The sequence below is a fragment of the Megalobrama amblycephala genome, linkage group LG4 (genome assembly GCF_018812025.1).
Source record: "Megalobrama amblycephala isolate DHTTF-2021 linkage group LG4, ASM1881202v1, whole genome shotgun sequence".
NCBI classification, from domain to species: Eukaryota; Metazoa; Chordata; class Actinopteri; order Cypriniformes; family Xenocyprididae; genus Megalobrama; species Megalobrama amblycephala.
Window position 1 is genome coordinate 25,187,339 of NC_063047.1, and position 20,272 is coordinate 25,207,610.

The 20,272-nt window shown below is 39.3% G+C and overlaps 1 long non-coding RNA gene across 2 annotated transcripts in view; it reads left to right on the plus strand.

The window, feature by feature from the left end:
• The window catches only part of LOC125267162, a 66,458-nt gene that overhangs the window by 38,498 nt on the left and 7,688 nt on the right, over positions 1 to 20,272 (plus strand). For both annotated transcript variants that reach the window (XR_007184625.1, XR_007184626.1), the window contains 2 exons: positions 17,416 to 17,518; positions 17,630 to 17,956. This is a non-coding gene — a long non-coding RNA (uncharacterized LOC125267162). The remainder of the gene's footprint in view (positions 1 to 17,415; positions 17,519 to 17,629; positions 17,957 to 20,272) is intronic.

Consider the following 20,272-nt stretch of genomic DNA (forward strand, 5'->3'; position numbering starts at 1 on the left):
ATGTCCAGAAACGTAATAGTCCATGTGACATCAGTGGGTTAGTTAGAGTTTTTGAAGCATCTAAAATACATTTTGGTCAAAAAACAACAAAAACTACGACTTTATTCCGCATTGTATTCTCTTCCGGGTCTGTTGTTCATCCGGGTTCACGACTCCTCAGTGAACCGCAGATCTACGACTGTTTTTATGTTTTGTGATGGTTTTTCGTGAGTCTCTTGTTTGTCCTGAGCAGTTAAACTGAGCTCTGTTCTTCAGAAAAATCCTCCAGGTCCTCCAGGTTCTTCAGTTTTCAAGGATTTTTTGCATATTTGAACCCTTTCCAGCAGTGACTGTATGATTTTGAGATTCATCTTTTCACACTGAGGACAACTGATGGACTCAAACTCAACTATTAAAAAAGGTTCAAACATTCACTGATGCTCCAGAAGTTAACACGGTGCATTAAGAGTCGGGAGGTGAAAACCCTTTTTAATTTAAAGATCAAGGTAAATTGTACTTAATTTGTCTTCTGGGAAACATGCAAGAATCTTCCATTGCTTCCGAAGGGAAGTACTAAATAAAAAAAAAATTAAAAAAAATTCAACAAAATAAGAAAAGTTTGGACTTCTTCATCCTGTTCAAAAGTTTTCACCCCCCGGCTCTTAATGCATCGTGTTTCCTTCTGGAGCATCAGGGAATGTTTGAACCTTTTTTAAAAGTTGTGTTTGAGTCCCTCAATTGTCCTCAGTGTGAAAAGATGGATCTTAAAATCCTACAGCCACTGCTGGAAAGGGTTCAAATATGCAAAAAATCCTTGAAAACTGAAGAATCTGCAGGACCTGAAGGATTTTTCTGAAGAACAGAGCTCGGTTTAACTGTTCAGGACAGACAAGGGACTCATGAACAACCATCACAAAACAAAAAAAAACAGTCATAGATCACCAAGGTAACCACACACAGTACTGAGAATCAAGGGCTTCCAAACATTTGAACAGAGATATTTTGATAAATTCAGCTACTTTTTTGTCTTGTGGATTATATGTAAACATCTTTTATGTAAAATATCTTACTCAGGACAGTACTAAATAAAAAAATAACATGCATTTTGTATGATCTCTCTTATTTTGTTAAAATTATTCACATTTTCACAGATTCTGCAAGTGGTTCCCATACTTTTCCATGCAACTGTATATCAACAAAGCATGTATCCCGTCATTATTAATATTTTTTTTTTAATTTATTACAAATTGTTTACATATCACAAAGAAATGTTGAAAAATATTTAAATAAATAATTATTTTAAATTCATTTAAAATATCCTCATGATAGTTGATGGTTAGCAAACTGTCTCTGTTGCCAGAGATTTCTTAAACAGTCTGCATGATTGTAGAATAATGTGTGACAGATGCCAACTCAGTAGTTTGCGAAGAGAAATGGTGAGTGCTTTCTTGTGACAACTTTATGTTGAGATCACAAGAAAAATATGTCTTGATCACAAGAAAGCAAGACAGAAAAAAAAAAAAAAAAAAGCATGGTCTCTTAAGACTTCTGTACAAAATGACAATCCAGAAGGCAATCTAGACAAAAATCAAACAGAATAAGAAAAGATTGCAGGAAGGAATGAAATGTATATTAGGAAATATTCTGTAGGACTAATGAAGAGATGTGTTTAATACTGAAAAGGTTAAGCCTGGCTTTGACATCCATCCAAGATGCTGGGTAGCTCACTGTAACTCGGTTCCTCTTGACCTGGTTGTGTCAGTAGAAATCGGCTTCAGACTAACAACTCCTAACCTCCGCCATGGTAATTCAATATTAATCAGTCACATAAAAATGTAATAATCATAAAACTACTGAGAAAAGGATCAAAATGTGTATAATCAGTTCAAAAACAAGGCATGATTGCAGCATTTTCATACAGCGACAAGACATTCTGCCAGGCGTGAAGCTATTTCTGCCCTTTCTCTGACATTATGCCAATGCTAATTAATAGATTCATTTCACAAGGGTTCGCATGAGTTGACCTGCATGTGACTGTATGTCATCAAGCTGCTATGTGCGGTATGCAGGCTTTACCGTTCCGTTGACTTCTCAGTAAAAAGCTCTGTCATCTGGTATGTGTACCTTTTCTCCGGACTCTCTCTCTCTTCACATACTGGTCTGACAGCCATGGTAAAGAACAGCCCGAGGCTTACAGCAAAACAATTACTTTTAATGTTTTTATAGGTGTAATGTTAATGACTCACCTGTTCACATGTATGTGTGTGAGTTTCAGGGGAAGTGAGTGAGATAAAGAGATACTTGCTTTTGTGGTGGTAAAAAGAATGAATGAATTTTAATGACTCTTCTGTGGTTCACACCAACACACCCTCAGTGTGATTCACATGATCTGGAAAATCCGCTTGACTGCTAACAATAAGTGAAATAACCTGAGTGCAAGTTCTTTTCAATAGATCCACTGCACATTTTTATTAAAGCAGTTGAAAAGACAGTTCCTTGGCTCTCAAATGACACTGAGAGATAAGAAGTGAGAGAGAGAGAAAGAAGATGTGCTCTCCATGCCAGTTTTTTTTTTTCACTCTATTATGGTTAACTTAGCTGTACAAATAGAAAATGCAGAGAAAGCGGTGATGTACTGTCCAAACACAAATTCACTGATGCACAATGCCTAGTACGATACCATTTACACAGAGTTCATTGTCCCATGAACAGCAGGAAGATGGTTAACCTCGTCTGATACAATAAACATGAGGGTCTCTGAGGGTTAGTTACAGAGAACAATATCTGCAGTACACACATACACAGTATGACTAATTATTAATGAAAACAATACACAATTGTACAAAAATCATTGTACTGTAAGAGTTTCATTTTGCTTGGCCGCTGTGCTATGAAAAAATGTAGCGCTGTATAAAACAACTTGAAAGTGACAGTTCACCCAAAACCAAAAAATGTTGTAATCTTTTAAACCTGTATGACTTTCTTTCTTCTGCAAAACACAAAGGAAGATATTTTGAAAGGTCCAAACATTGGTCCCCAAAATGACTTCATTATGGATAAAAAACACTTTTCAAAATATCTTCTTTTGTTCCAGATTTTGTTACTTCCAGACCATGGGGGGGGGGGGGATTTTTACATCAAGATCTTGAGAAAACCACTGTTGTTTTGTTGAGATAACAAGAAAAGTAAGTAGTTGTCATGATAAAATATCCTTATTAGAATCCATTAGAATATGACATAATGTGGTCATAAAGGGATGCACATGGTCAGCAATAATAATCAGGTAGGCGGTGACATTTAAATGATGCTAAATTGGAATTGACATTAACAAACAATATTTGTAATGTATATTTTATTTATAAAGTGCAGTGTTATTTTACATTTGAATATCTGAAAATATTAAAACAGATTATTTCAGTCTTTGTTCAGTTGTATTTATTTGTGCGATTGCTAATTTGTCCTTTTTAATTACTGAGTGTTTACTTGTCTTTAAAGGTGCCCTAGATTGTTTTTTCACAAGATGTAATATAAGTCCTAGGTGTCCCCTGAATGTGTCTGTGAAGTTTCAGCTCAAAATACCCCATAGATTTTTTTTAATTAATTTTTTTAGCTGCCTATTTTGGGGCATCATTAACTATGCACTGATTTTTTCAGCACGGCCCCTTTAAGAGATGCGCTCCATCTGCCACACGAGCTCTCGACTATATTACAGTGCATTTACAAAGTTCACACAGCTAATATAACCCTCAAATAGATCTTTACAAGATGTTCGTCATGCATGCTGGATGCATGCTTCGAATTATGTGAGTAAAGTATTTATTTAGATGGTTACGTTTGATTCTGTGTGAGTTTGAGGCTATGCTCTGTGGCTAAAGCTAACATTACACACTGTTGGAGAGATTTATAAAGAATGAAGTTGTGTTTATGCATTATACAGACTGCAAGTGTTTAAAAATGAAAATAGCAACGACTCTCGTCTCCGTGAATACAGTAAGAAACTATGGTAACTTTAACCACATTTAACAGTACATTAGCAACATGCTAATGAAACATTTAGAAAGACAATTTACAAATATCACTAAAAATATCATGATATCATGGATCATGTCAGTTATTATTGCTCCATCTGCCATTTTTCACTGTTGTTCTTGCTTGCTTACCTTGTCTGTGCACAGATCCAGCCGTGAATACTGCCTTTCCTTGTCTAATGCGTCGAATGGGCTGGCATTATGCAAATATTGGGGTCATACATATTAATGATCCCGACTGTTACGTAACAGTCGGTGTTATGTTGAGATCTGAGTGTTTTCCGGAAGTCTTTTAAACAAATGAGATTTACATAAGAAGGAGGAAACAATGGGGTTTGAAACTCAATGTATGTCTTTTCCATGTACTGAACTCTTGTTATTCAACTATGCCGAGGTAAATTCAAATTCTGATTCTAGGGCACCTTTAATCCTTGAAATTTATGTAAGTTGGGCTAGTTGTTTTTGCTATGGTATTTTTAAACTAAAAGTTCCTTGTGTGAGTGATCTTAAAGGCTGATTTATACTTCTGCGTTGAGTGTACGCCGTAGGTACGGCGTTGGCCATTTCTACCACGAGTAGCCTACGACGTAGCCTGACGTGCACCTCTTCAAAATTGTAACAACGTGTCAATTCTATGCAGACCGTAAGCGCTGTGATTGGTCTGCTAGAACCCCTCCCACGGGTCAAAAAACTGTCGAGGAGCAATAGGAGAAGAGCGAGCGTTTTCAACTTCCATAGGAATGAAATACTCTCTGTTTCATGGGACACATGCAGTCATACTGCAACAAAAGTCATTACTTATTTGCCGCTTCTCTGCCATTTCTATTTGTAAGCTTCTCTGACAACGTACATGACAAGCTGCTTCTTCTTTGGCTTTTGTCTTGATACTCAACATTACCACGGACACTGCCTACTAGTGGTCTGCATGCATGTCGATGCGGACAACAACGCAGAAGTATAAATGAAAACAGACACATAGTCTACGGCGCAGAGGCTCTGGCGTAGGTCTTCACCCATAAAGAAGTCCATATAAGACATAGCCAAGATGGCGCCGATGAATGGCGACACGCTACGAGCCTCTCTCACGTTACGTTTAGTGTTAGTTTTAACTTTAATTATTAGTTTGATAATACAGCCTATGTCCTCCTCTATAACTTATGATCGACAGACTTTATTGGACATCAGACAAAATGTTCCAAAACTGTCTATAACATCTATGATACCTGTGGATATTAACAAAAGATCAGGAAACTGGCGCTCTGGGAATCATAGGCGATATGTGCGAAAGAGAGGAAGACGCGGAGGATTGCTTGTGAGGCTACGGAATCGACCTACACGGCCTCCAATACCAAGCATGTTGCTGGCAAATATGCAATCTATCAGCAATAAGATGGATGAGCTTCGCTGCCGTGTTAGTGTCCAGAGGGATCTGGGAAATTGCTGTGTGTTCTGTTTTACTGAGACATGGCTAACATCGGATTATTCTGACAGTGCTATACATTTGGATGGTTTCTCTGTATTACGCTCGGACCGAGCTAAGGACATGACCGGTAAATCGAAAGGTGGAGGTGTGTGCTTTTTGGTAAACAACTCTTGGTGCACTAACGTGGAAGTGATCTCTAATTCCTGTTCACCGGTCCTTGAACAGCTTACCATCAAATGTCGGCCGTTTTATGCACCACGAGAATTTCCATCAGTTTTACTCACTGCAGTATATATACCTCCCCTAGCTAACGCCAAGGCAGCTTTGGATGAGCTCTGTGACGTTGTCAACAGGTGTGTGAGGCTGCATCCGCAAGCCCTCTCCATAGTAGCCGGGGACTTTAATCATTGTAATTTGAAGTCAGTGCTACCGAAATATTATCAACACGTTAGCTGTGTAACCAGAGGCAGCAAAACTCTTGACCACTGTTATTCAACTATCAAGGGAGCTTATAAATCTATCCCCCGGCCGCACTTTGGGAAATCAGATCATTCCTCTATACTATTGCTTCCCATGTACAAGCAAGAGATAAAAAGGGAGAAACCCACTGTGAGGACAGTACAGCGCTGGACTGCAGAAGGTGAGCTTATGTTGCAAGATTGTTTCGATTCTACTGACTGGTCAGTTTTTAGTGATTCGGCTACCCTGCATGAGTATACTGAAGCAGTTACGGATTATGTTAAATTTTGTGTGGACTGTTGTATTACCACACGTACTTTTTGTGTTTATCCTAATGAAAAACCGTGGGTAAACAAAAATGTTCGCGCGAAATTGCATGAGAGGACAGCTGCTTTTAAATCCGGGGATGATGGTCGTTACAAGAGCGCGAGATACGAGCTAAGGAATGCAATTAAATCTGCTAAAAGACTACATCGGGAGAAGATAGAGCGATATTGTTCTGAAGGGGACTCTAGGCGTGTTTGGCAAGGCCTACAAGTGGTCACCAGTTATAAGGCCAAACCTAGTGGCGCCATAACAAGCTCTGCTTCTTTCCCAGATGATTTGAACAACTTTTATGCTCGTTTTGAATGCTCTGCTGAGGCATTGACGCGGGGATCATCTCCAACCGGGGATGTGCATGTTAAAGTACCTTCATATGGGAACACATACACAGACATATCATCTCCCGATGGGGGTACCCTTGGCAGTCAAGCATATCAGGTCTCAGTTGCAGATACTTGTAAAGTTTTTAAAGCTGTGAAAATTGGGAAGGCTGCGGGGCCTGATGGCATTACTCCACGTGTCTTAAAGACATGTTGTAGTCAACTTGCATCTGTTTTTACTGATATTTTTAACCTGTCACTCTCTTTTTGTATGGTTCCGAATTGTTTTAAAAAATCAATAATAATTCCTGTGCCTAAGAAAACAACTGCCACCTGTATGAATGACTTTAGACCTGTAGCCTTGACTTCTGTGATAATGAAGTGCTTTGAACTTGCTTGTGAAATCATATATTAACAACTGCATTCCTGTCATTACGGATCCACTACAATTTGCATATAGATCAAATAGATCTGTGGATGATGCTGTATCATTGGTTTTACATTCTGCACTTCAACATCTAGAGGGTAGGGATACGTATGTCAGGATGCTGTTTGTTGATTATAGCAGTGCCTTCAATACTATCAGACCTTCTATTTTAATACCTAAGCTGTTAGACCTGGGCCTCTGTATTCCCATCTGCAGGTGGATACAGGATTTTCTAACAGGCCGTTCTCAGACAGTCAGAGTAGGCACTACATACTCAGCCCCAATAGTGTTAAATACCGGTGCACCTCAAGGTTGCTGTCTTAGTCCTTTATTATATAGTCTGTATACTTATGACTGTATTGCAAAATATCCCACAAATAGTATTGTGAAATTTGCAGACGATACTACAGTGGTAGGACTTATTGACAGCAATAATGAAACTGCCTATAGGGATGAGGTGAGTGAATTGATCATGTGGTGCCGTAGAAATAATTTGTCCCTGAATGTGGGGAAAACTAAAGAGGTCATCATAGATTTTAGAAGAAATAAACCCACACATACACCTGTCTATATCAATAACTCTGCAGTTGAAATCGTTAATACTTTTAAGTTTTTAGGCATTTATATTTCAGACTATTTTTCATGGTCTTTCCACATTACCTGTGCCATTAAGAAGGCACACCAGAGGCTTTATTTCTTGAGGTGTCTTAAGAAATATGGTATGTCTCAAAATATTTTAATAAAATTCTATCGTTGCACAATTGAGAGTATACTGACAGGTAATATTACAGTGTGGTTTGGAAGGGCTACTTCAAGTGAACTGAATCTTCTGACAAAGGTGGTTAAAACTGCATCAAAAATTATTGGGGTTCCATTGGAATCACTACAGGATATTTATTGGAAACGCAGTATTGGGAAGGCACTGAGAATTATACAGGATGTTAGTCATCCGGCACATAGTCTCTTTTCCCAACTCCCATCAGGGAGACGTTGGCAGAGCATCCCAACACGTACGTCACGTTTTAGGGACAGTTTTTATCCACAGGCTGTAAGGTTACTGAATTATAGCGTAAGTGGAAGGAGGGTTGAGGTTTGAGCGTATGTTTGAAAGTAGTTTTATTTTATCTCATTTATTTTATATTATTTATTGATTGGTGCTGAGAGAGTGCTAAGGCACATTGTATTTCATTGCTGTGGTACTCTGTACGAATATGCATATGACAATAAAACTGAAACTTGACGCAGAAGTGTAAATCAACCTTTAGCCTGTTGATTTTTGTTCATGGTATTCAGCTACAATGAAATGTTTTTGAATAAATGTGAATGATATTTAAGTGTTTTTTGTTTGTTTGTTTTTTTGCCTTTTTGGCAAGGCTTTTTGAAATTAGGAATCAGTAAGAATTGGAATCGTAATCAGTTAAATTCAAATGATACCCAACCCTAATTCCAAATCCATTGTGTCAGAAGTAGCACAAGCTCTTGGAGTATGTCAGAAATATAATAGGGCATCAGTTTACAGTTTGGGATTTGTTGTGTCGTGTCACACCACTCCATTTCACATTCAGTACAGATAGAATCACAATGGGTTCTATTTGCTTTTGTCACGTCGTGCCACACACGTCTGGTGTAGCCATGGTGTAACTCTGCCATCTGCACTTGTGTCCACTATAACCTCCTTTACCCTGTTCCTTTTCCAGGTTAATAGGAGGAACCCAGTTTGGTCTTCTGCTGCACTTCTGTACAGCATTAACACTTGGCTATGTCAGTTACTGTCACTTTCCTTACAGTGTGAATGGGTCTGGCTATTCTCCTCTGACCTTTCTCATTAACAAGCCGTTTGCCAACAGAGCCATTGCTCTTTGAAAGTTCATTGTTTTTGTTGTTTTTTTACACATTCTCTGTATAAACTGTTCTGCATGAAATTTACAAGAGATCAGCAGCAATAACTATCTGTAGCTATGCTTTTTATACAAATTTGTATAATGACATGGGTAGGTATTGCAAGGGGTGACTTATGAGGACATTACCCCATGTCCCCATTTTTCAAAAGGCTTATAAATCATACAGAATTGTTTTGAGAAAGTAAAAATGTGCACAGTTTCTTGTGATGGGTAGGTTTAGGGGTAGGTTTGGTATAGGGCGATAGAAAATACGGTTTGTACAGTATGAAAACCATTACATCTATGGAATGTCCCCACAATTCACAAAAACAAACCTGTGTGTGTGTGTGTGTGTGTGTGTGTGTGTGTGTGTGTGTGTGTGTGTGTGTGTGTGTGTGTGTGTGTGTGTGTTCACTACTCACTGCTCCTAATGTGTGTGCACTTACTTGGTTGGGTTACATGCAGAGGAAAAATTCTGAGCATGGGATACCATACTTGGCCTTCATGTCATGTCACTTAATATGTCACTTAACTTAATACGATGAACTACACCGGTGGTCATAGGACACCTGTGTGAACTTGAGAGGAACTGACTTCATATATGCTTGAAAAAACTCTGATTAGTGCAATTTGATAATTTAGTCTCAGTGTTAAAGATTTATTTAGTTTTCAGATCTTGTCATGAATGTTTTTCTTGGCAGTAATTCAGACATGGTGTGAAAATGCCTTAATAGGTTGACGAGCAAACCATACAACTGCATTACACAAATACTTTACACTGAACGAAACCAATCTTATCACACACAATACATCTATGCACATATCCCAACATCTGCTCCATCCACATGCTCCATTGGTGTGTTATTTTACAGTACATCACAGGCTGAGTGCCTGGATTTGTTAGTGCCATTGACACAAATGACCTGACAGTGTAATGACAGGGAAAACCGTTAGCCTGGGGTCAGTGGACTGTAGATGGACCGGCTCATTCCATGTTAATGCAGCATTAGTCTGGCAGTTTGGTATGGAGAAATGGTCCAGCACCGATCTGATCAGTGGTTTGATCTCCAGTGGTGCACATGTCAGCTGATACTATCCAGCTCAGCCCACCACTGTTGTAATGTGTTTAACCTCTTGTTGCACTGCATTACATCTGACCCTAAGCTCTGACCCTCGGCTCTGGCAGGATATTGAGATGGGGATCGTTTTCCACAGAGAAGAAGAGGTGTGTACAATCATGAATTCATATATGTTGACTCATGACGTTTGTGTTTGTTCAGTCCTTCTCAATAAGACAGGCTATTTGCATAAATGGTTTTGGTTAAGGAAGTATCATGGTTATGTTATGCTAATGAATTTCTATGGGTGTGGTTGATCCTAGAGAATTAGTCAATTACAGGCCGATCTCGAATCTACCTTTTCTGTCAAAAATACTAGAAAAGGCAGTATCATCGCAACTATGTTCCTTTTTAGAAAGAAATGGTATCTGTGAGGTTTTCCAGTCAGGATTTAGACCTTACCATAGTACTGAGATGGCTCGAGTTACAAATGATTTGCTCTTATCATCAGATCGTGGTTGTATCTCTCTATTAGTGTTACTGGATCTTAGTGCTGCATTTGACTATCGATCACAACATTCTTTTAAATAGACTCGAAAATTATTTTGGCATTAGTGGAATTGCATTGGCATGGTTCAAATCATACTTATCTGACCGTTATCAATTTGTAGTAGTAAATGAAGAGAGGTCATATCGATCACAAGTTCAGTATGGAGTACCGCAAGGCTCAGTACTAGGACCGTTGCTTTTTACTCTGTACATGCTACCCTTGGGAGATATCATTAGGAAGCATGGTGTTAGTTTTCACTGTTACGCTGATGATACTCAGCTCTATATTTCTTCACGCCATGACAAAACTTACCAATTCACAAAATTAACAGAATGTATAGCTGATATAAAAAATTGGATGACCAGTAATTTCCTACTACTAAATTCAGAAAAAACAGAGATTCTAATTATTGGACCAAAAACATCTTCACATAATAACCTAGAATACTGTCTAACACTTGACGGCTGCTCTGTTAAGTCTTCGTCGTCAGTTAGGAACCTGGGTGTGCTCTTTGATACCAATCTTTCATTTGAAAGCCATGTTTCTAGCATCTGTAAAACCACATTCTTCCATCTTAAAAATATATCTAAACTACGACATATGCTCCCAATGACAAATGCAGAACAGTTAGTTCATGCTTTCATGACCTCAAGGCTAGATTACTGTAACGCTTTAATGGGTGGTTGTTCCGCTCGCCTGTTAAACAAACTACAGCTCGTACAAAATGCAGCAGCTAGAGTTCTTACTAGAACCAGGAAGCATGACCATATTAGCCCGGTTCTCTCAAAACTGCATTGGCTCCCTATTAAACATCGTATAGATTTTAAAATCTTGCTTCTTACCTACAAAGCACTAAATGGTTTAGCTCCCCAGTACCTGAGTGAGCTCTCAATGCATTATAGTCCTTCACGTCTATTGCAATCTCAGAATTCTGGCCAGCTGATAATACCTAGAATATCAAAATCAACTGCAGGCGGCAGATCCTTTTCCTATTTAGCACCTAATCTTTGAAACAGTCTTCCTATCACTGTTCAGGAAGCAGACACACTCTGTCAGTTTAAATCTAAACTAAAAACACATCTGTTTAAACTTGCATACACATAAACCATTATCTACTTCTATAATTCAAATCATGTAAATTGTTAGGCTGCATAGATTAGGTCAGCCGGAACCGGGAACACTTCCCATAACACCTGATGTACTCGCTACATCATAAGAAGAATAACGTCTACGCTAGTATTAGTCTCTCAATGTTTATCCCGAGGTTTGCCGCAGCCTGCCAGATCCAGGCCGTATCCAGATGAGATGAAGGACCTGCATCTAGACGCGACGAAAACGCAGCCCTGAAGTGTCAATTAAACTATCCCCTGCGAAGGCCTCCTTCCCTTTCCTTTCCCTATATATACAGTAGATAAAACATTATCAAAATTACTCCAGTTCGCATAAATCCGCGGACACAACTAATTTGGCAAATATCACTTTTTAACCAAGCTTCTGCGCACATACACATTCAAACGCGCAAACCTATAGACTAAACACATAAATGAACGGCAAGGTATTCGGTTTTCAGTAGGAAAGGTGTCATTTAAGCACCCCCTAAAGTAATAATTAACAACTTTTATGTACTTGTCAGTACATTCGTCAATATACTCTAACTATATTTCAAAGACAATAGAAGTAATTACGAGTCCTAAGTGGGTCAAAAAACAACTAATTGCATTTAAAGGGGAGGTTGATTTTGATTTTCACTTTTTTAACTTTTGTTAGTGTATAATGTTGCTGTTAGAGCATAAACAACATCTGCAAAGTTACGACGCTCAAAGTTTAATGCAAAGGGAGATATTTTCTTTTAAAGAATTAGCTGTTTAAGGACTGCAACAAACGGCTGGTAGGGACCACAACAAGCTTCTTCCCAGGTTAGTGACATCACTAACCCTAAAATTTACATAAACCCTGCCCCTGGGAACACTCAACAAAGGGGGTGAGGCCATGTTGGGCTGCTTTAGAGAGAAGGATGAGTTGTTGTAGTAGAGTTTTGTTGCCATGCAAGATTAAAGATTAACATGATGGCACATGCTTGTTGATGAGTTAATTCAACTCCACAGCAACTACATATATTAATCCACTAACCATTCAGAAACGTCCAGTTGGATTCTAAAAGTTGTAACTTCTTCCTGAGTCGCTCCATCAGTGTCTGACTCCGGTTTGAACAATGTAAGGCTGAACATCGTTACTGACAATCGTCATTTTGTTGTTGTTGATTTTGATCTAACAAGCTGTTAAAGCTCTGCCCTCTTTTGGAAAATGAGCCGGGAGCAGCAGCTTATTTGGATTTAAAGGGACGCACACAAAAACGGCGTGTTTTTGCTTGCACCCAAAAAGACACATTTGACAAGCTATAATAAATTATATGTGGGGTATTTTAAACTGAAACTTCACAGACAGACACCATTCTGGGGATGCCAGAGACTTTTATTTCATCTTGTAAAAGGGGCATTATAGGTCACCTTTAATATAAATATAAATTATAGTACATTTTCATTTAATTGCAGTTAACATGCAGTTAAGTGTCTTGAAGTATTCAGGTTACACTAAAGTATATATACTTTTAAAGTTCATTATTTACGTAATAAGTATTCTTTTTTTAATGAATGCTAAAGCGTACTTAATTTTCACAAGGGTTATGACCTTGAAAGGTTAGTCATGTGGGGGTTTTTTCAGTGGGATTTTGGCAGCATAATAGTGTAGTTACAAAATCTAGCAGCAGGTGGTTAAGTGTTGATTCTGACCAGCTAGGCATTAGACTCTTTAGCTCTGGCACACTTACCTTCAGCAAACCATTTTGTGCTTGAGGCAAAATCTGAGTAGTGAAAATGTACCATATAAATTAGAAACTAGATGAAACTGCCACGGTTTCTGTTTAAGCTATTGAGAACTGGAGAAACTGTTGAAGGAAAAAGAGAGAGAAAGTAGTGAATTTCGTTAATAGGATTGTATCCGTCAATGTATTTTGAGTGCAGTACATTCAATTACCCACGCAACCCTGCTCATGCGCCTGTCGTCATTTTCTGCAGGATGAGACAAAGCTTTGAAGATCAAAGTGTGTGTGTGTGTATCGCAGCAGGAGGTTTATTACTAGGGAGGATGTTTCACGTCTCATTTGGAATGAGTCACTTACAACACCAAATGGAGCGTTTGTGTCCGTTTTAAGTCTCATTTACCCAGTACAGAATTCAGCCTTGGCCTTGGATTAGACCACAGTTATGAGGATGCAGGAAATCATTTTTGGTTAAGTTAAATCTCTGATCTCTGAACTTAAATATTTTGACTGTCCCAGCTGTGTTTTTCTCTTTTATTTGTTCTTTCTTTTGCTGCCTTTCTTCTTCTCCTCTTTTGTTTGTGTTCTCTTTTCTATTGTAAATTGCTCCGATTTATTAGAAAATTTTAATTAGTGACCCTTTTTCATTTTTAATTGCAGTTTCAGTACTTTACTGCTGTATTTTCGATTGTAATAAGCATCAATACACCACAAAAACAGAATATAGACCCCAGAATGTGTTAAAAGGAGTGATTTTTTTTGTTTTGTTTTGTTTGTTTTTTTTCCCCTGAGAGTGTGCAGCTCAAACATGAATTTTGCTTTTGTGCACGTTCTCCTTGTCTTTCTCTTCTCATTCTCCCTCAGCTCTCTCATTACATCTTTATCAAAACTATTAATCTCAGACAAGTAGTTCTCTCAGCAGCTTTTGGTTATCCAGCCACCTGTCAGATCCCCCCACCCTGCGGCCCCTGCCATCGCATACATATACATACACATATATTGTCTGTATGTTTTGTGTGCTTTCTTTTTTCCACACACACACACACTCAATTTCACTGTGCCATATTTCAAACTAATTGAATGCATGAACACACACACAAATGCAGACATAACATAGTTCTTGGAATGGAAAAGGTTTTCCCTGAGGTGTTTTCATGATTAACAATCCAGGACAAAACTATGCTAGGGAATTATTCTTGTGTTTTGGTATTAGGGCAACAGAAACCGACTCGGGAATAGACACCTTGTATGGTATATCATTACCATATCAGTTTTGTTCTTTAATTTACTGACATTATTAAATGTAAGCTTTAGCAAATCTTAAAATAACCAGACTCAGTCAGGGAGGCAGTCCTCTGGCCAACAAATGAATACTGTATGATGATTCAGGTGGCATCAGAAGTCAGAAGTCAGATTGGGATTGGAACCAATCTCAGAGCATTCAAAATATTTGATCCAGTTCCATCTGGTTAAATATCGGATTCATCACGCCGGTATGGAGACGGGTTTTGTTGAGGATCTGTTCCACTTGCTGTTGTGTCGATGAGGCTTTCATAGGGGATTGTCTGTTGACACGATCTCTGCCTCAGGGCTGCGATATGGTCGTGTCTGGGCGCAGGTCCACCATCTGATCTGGATACAGCCCAGATCCAGCTGACTACGGTAACCTCGGGATAATGTTGAGACAGACAGACTAATATTAGGGTAGATGTCATTCTTCTTATGATGTAACCAGTACATTGGGTGTTATAGGAAGTGTTCCCGGTTCCAGTTGACTTAATTTACGCAGCCTAACAATCATTTAACTGATTTGAATAATAGAAATTTATAATGTTACATGTGTGCCGGGTTAAAGAGATGTGTTTTTAGTCTAGGTTTAGTCTGAAAGAGTGTGTCTGCTTCCCAAACAAGGCTAGGAATAGATGTGAATGACTATAATGCGTTAAGAGCTCGCTCAATACTGAGGAGCTAAACCATTTAGTGTTTTGTAATTAGCAAAATTTTAAAATGTATACAATGTTTAATAGGAAGCCAATGCAGTGTTGACAGAACCAGGCTAATATGATCATACTTCCTGTGTCTAGTAAGAACTCTGGTTGCTGTGTTTTGGACCAACTGTAATTTGTTAATTAAGCATGCAGGGCAACCACCAAGTAGAGCATTACAATAATCTAGCCTTGAGGTCATGAACGCATGAACTAACTGTTGTTTGTCATTGAGAGCAAATGTCGTAGTTTAGATATATTTTTAAGATGGAAGAATGCAGTTTTACAGATGCTAGAAATGTGGCTTTCAAATGAAAGATTGGTATCAAAGAGCACAACCAAGGTCCTAACTAATGATGAAGAATTAAAGGCCCACTGAAGTGCCTGTTCCACTTGCTGGAACAAGCACTGTTCCAGAAGAATTATTCAATGTGTTGACGTAATTTCCACTGAAACAGGAATACATGACAGAACATTCGGAACAGCTCCTCCCCTTTTTTCGTTTATATAACAGTTCGGCCATAGCCGTTGATTTCAGTAAAGCTGCAGTTTCCTCTTAATCTCTAAACGTTTCGCCTCCTAATCTCCTCCATATTGCTTTAAAATAGAATATTCTGTGCAAATGGATCCAATGCATTTTGTAGTCTGCACCGATTCGTGCATATGATCCGCTCTGTGCTATCGTGTCTCTAGACCGGAGCAGACTTGTGTGCGCGCTGCTGCAGTTCGCACGACACTAATGTGAAACCAGACTTCATTCGTAAGTAGTAGGAATTACTAGTCATCCAATTTTTTATGTCAGCTATGTATTCCATTAGCATGCAAAAGGGTCCAGGCTCAAATCCTGATAAAACTGGAACTCAGTGCTTTTGTGTCTCAAACTACTATAAAAAAGCTATAATATTTTTTGGATACAGACATAGTTTTAATCTCCTTATGCTGTGTAAATTATCATCAGGGACAGAGAGTTACTGTTCACAACTTTATACAACACACCCTTGCCTCCCCTATATACACTATATTGCCAAAAGTTTTGTGACACCTGCCTTTACGTACACATGAACTTTAATGACATCCCATTCTTAATCCGTAGGGTTTAATATGGAGTTGGCCCACCCTTTGCAGCTATAACAGCTTCAACTCTTCTGGGAAGGCTTTCCACAAGGTTTAGGAGTGTGTTTATGGGAATTTTTGACCATTCTTCTAGAAGCACATTTGTGAGGTCAGGCAGTGATGTTGGCAAGAAAGCCTGGCTCGTAGTCTCCGCTCTAATTCATCCCTAAGGTGTTCTGTCGGGTTGAGGTCAGGACTCTGTGCAGGCCAGTCAAGTTCCTCCAAACCAAACTCGCTCATCCATGTCTTTATGGACCTTGCTTTGTGCACTGGTGCGCAGTAATGTTGGAATAGGTAGGGGCCATCCCCAAACTGTTCCCACAAAGTTGGGAGCATGAAATTGTCCAAAATGTCTTGGTATGCTGAAGCATTAAGAGTTCCTTTCACTGGAACTAAGGGGCCAAGCCCAACCCCTGAAAAACAACCCCACACCATAATCCCCCCTCCACCAAACTTTACACTTGGCACAATGCAGTCAGGCACGTACCGTTCTCCTGGCAACCACCAAACCCAGACTCGTCCATCAGATTACCAGACAGAGAAGCGTGATTCGTCACTCCAGAGAACACGTCTCCACTGCTCTAGAGTCCAGTAGCGGCGTGCTTTACACCACTGCATCCCACGCTTTGCATTACACTAAGTGATGTAAGGCTTGGATGCAGCTGCTCGGCCATGGAAACCCATTCCATGAAGCTCTCTACACACTGTTCTTGAGCTAATCTGAAGGCCACATGAAGTTTGGAGGTCTGTAGCTATTGACTCTGCAGAAAGATGGCGACTTCTGCGCAACCTTGTGCCTCAGCATGCGCTGACCCTGCTCTGTGATTTTACGTGGCCTACCACTTTGTGGCTGAGTTGCTGTTGGACTTATTGCATAGGTGGCAAACTATCACGGTACCATGCTTGAATTCACTGAGCTCCTGAGAGCGACCCATTCTTTCACAAATGTTTGTAGAAGCAGTCTGCATGCCTAGGTGCCCACCTGTGGCCATGGAAATGATTGGAACTCCTGAATTCAATGATTTGTCCCAATACTTTTGAAAATATATAGGTCTCGACGAGGAACCGCTTCTCCCCTCTTTGCGAGGCGGAACGCGACGCCATGGTGATCGGAGACTCTATCGTCCGTCACGTCCACGCTACCACAACCAAAGGTAAGGTGCGCAGTTACTGTTTTCCTGGTGCTCGTGTTCTCGATGTCGCTGCTCAGGTACCCGCAATCCTGAATGGTGACGAGAGCATCAGAGCTGTTGTTCTACATGCAGGGGTGAATGACACCAAGTTGCAGCAGATGGAGGTGCTGAAGCAGGACTTCAGGAGCCTGATCGAGGCGGTACGAGCCACATCACCCGCAACGAGGATCATCGTATCCGGACATCTTCCGAAGTGGACATGAAAGGTTCAGTAGATTATTTGCTTTAAATGAATGGTTAATGTCTTGGTGTAATGAACATAAGCTGCTCTTTATAAATAATTGGAATCTTTTCTGGGAGCGACCTAGGCTCTTCCGTGCTGATGGCCTGCACCCCAACAGAATCGAAGCTGATCTTCTGTCGGAGAACATATCCAAGACGCTTCACACCATATGACTAGTAAGTCAAACCTCAAATCACAGTCTGTGTTCTGCCCACTTAATTGATAGAAATGTGAGTGTAGTACAGTCTATAGAAATTGTGTCTATTCCCCGAATAGTGAGGTTTAACAATTAAAAAAAAAGGATCTATAAAAAATCTGATCGTGATCAAACCAGACATTCACAAAATTACTGAACAAAAACAATTTCTAAAGTTAGGGCTACTAAACATTAGATCGCTGACACCTAAGGCGGTTATTATAAATGAAATGATCACAGATAATAGTCTTAATGTAATTTGCCTTACTGAAACATGGTTTAAACCAAATGATTATTTCGGTCTTAATGAGTCTTGTCCACCTTGCTACTGTTTTAAAAACAAATGCCGTCTGATTGGCCGTGGCGGTGGTGTTGCAACAATCTACAGAGATATTCTTAACATTACTCAGAAAACAAACTACAAGTTTAATTCATTTGAAATTCTTGTGCTAAATGTTACACTCTCAGATATAAGTAAAAAGTCGCTACTATCTCTTGCTTTAGCTACTGTTTATAGACCTCCAGGGCCTTATGTTGATTTCCTGAAAGAGTTTGCAGACTTTCTCTCAGACCTTTATCAATTTAGAAAGACTCTAAAAGCAATTTCTTTACTGAGAAAATCGAAAGCAACAGAAATACAATTGTAAATGTACAACCTTTGACAACGTCTTATGATTCAGCTTCAATTACTGCCCATCAAGAACAGTTGCAGTGCTTTACAACTATAGGACAGGAAGAGCTAAAAAAAACTTATCATTGCGTCTAAACCAGCAACATGTTTATTAGATCCAGTACCCACTAAAGTACTGAAAGAATTGTTAACTGTAGCAGAAGAGCCTCTTCTCAATATTATCAACTAGTCTTTATCTCTAGGTCATGTCCCAAGACCGTTCAAGCTATAGCAGTTATTAAGCCCCTCATTAAGAAACCACAATTAGATCCAATTGTATTAGCAAATTACAGACCCATTTCAAATCTTCCATTTATGTCTAAAATACTAGAAAAAGTGGTGTCGGTCCAATTGTGCTCCTTCTTGAAAAAAATGCTATCTATGAAAAATTTCAGTCAGGATTCAGATCTCATCATAGCACAGAAACTGCGCTCGTTAAAATTACAACCGACTTACTTCTAGCTTCTGACCAAGGCTGTATCTCAATACTAGTGTTACTTGATCTTAGTGCTGCGTTTGACACTATAGATCATAAAATACTCCTAGATCGACTACAAAATTATACTGGTATTCAGGGCCAGGCATTACGGTGGTTTAGGTTGTACCTATCAGACGGTCACAATTTTGTCTATTTAAACGGGGATAAATCTAAGATAACGATAGTAAATTATGGAGTGCCACAAGGATCTGTGTTAGACTCTCTGCTATTTTCAATATATATGTTGCCACTTGGTGATATTATAAGAAAACATGGAATTAGTTTCCTTTGCTATGCCGATGATACTCAGTTATATATTTCATCACGACCAGATGAAATCTCCAAATTATCCAATCTGACAGAGTGTATTAAAGTAAAACATTGGATGACTAGTAATTTTCTTCTATTAAATTCAGATAAGACTGAAGTATTACTTATTGGACCAAAAACCTGTACACAGACTCTCAGACTACAATTTAGAAGGATACTGTTACTCCATCCTCGACAGTTAAAGACCTGGGTGTTATATTAGACAGCAACTTGTCCTTTGAAAATCATATTTCATATGTTACAAAAACAGCCTTCTTCCACCTCAGAAACATTGCTAAGCTACGGAATATGTTATCTGTTTCTGATGCAGAAAAGTTAGTTCATGCATTCATGATGTCTAGACTAGATTACTGTAATGCATTATTAGCTGGTAGTCCTGCTTCCTCAATAAACAAGCAACAATTAGTACAAAATGCAGCTGCTAGAGTTCTTACCAGGTCAAGAAAATATGATCATATAACGTCTCGGTTACGTATGTAACCCTCGTTCCCTGAAGGAGGGAACGGAGACGTACGTCAGTAGTGACTGACGAATTGGGATATTGCTTAGAGAGCCCTATCAGCTTCGTGTGAACTAAAACAAGCCAATGGAACTGGCGTGCGATATTTGCATAATGCGCACTGCCCCCGACAGGTGTATATAAATAGGAAGCAGATGCAATCGCACTCTGTTTTTCGCTGAGGAGACAACTGGTGTCCGCACATCAGCGAGGGTACAGAAACTGTGGTGACGGGACGTACGTCTCCGTTCCCTCCTTCAGGGAACGAGGGTTACATACGTAACCGAGACGTTCCCTTTCAGTCGGTCACGTTCGACGT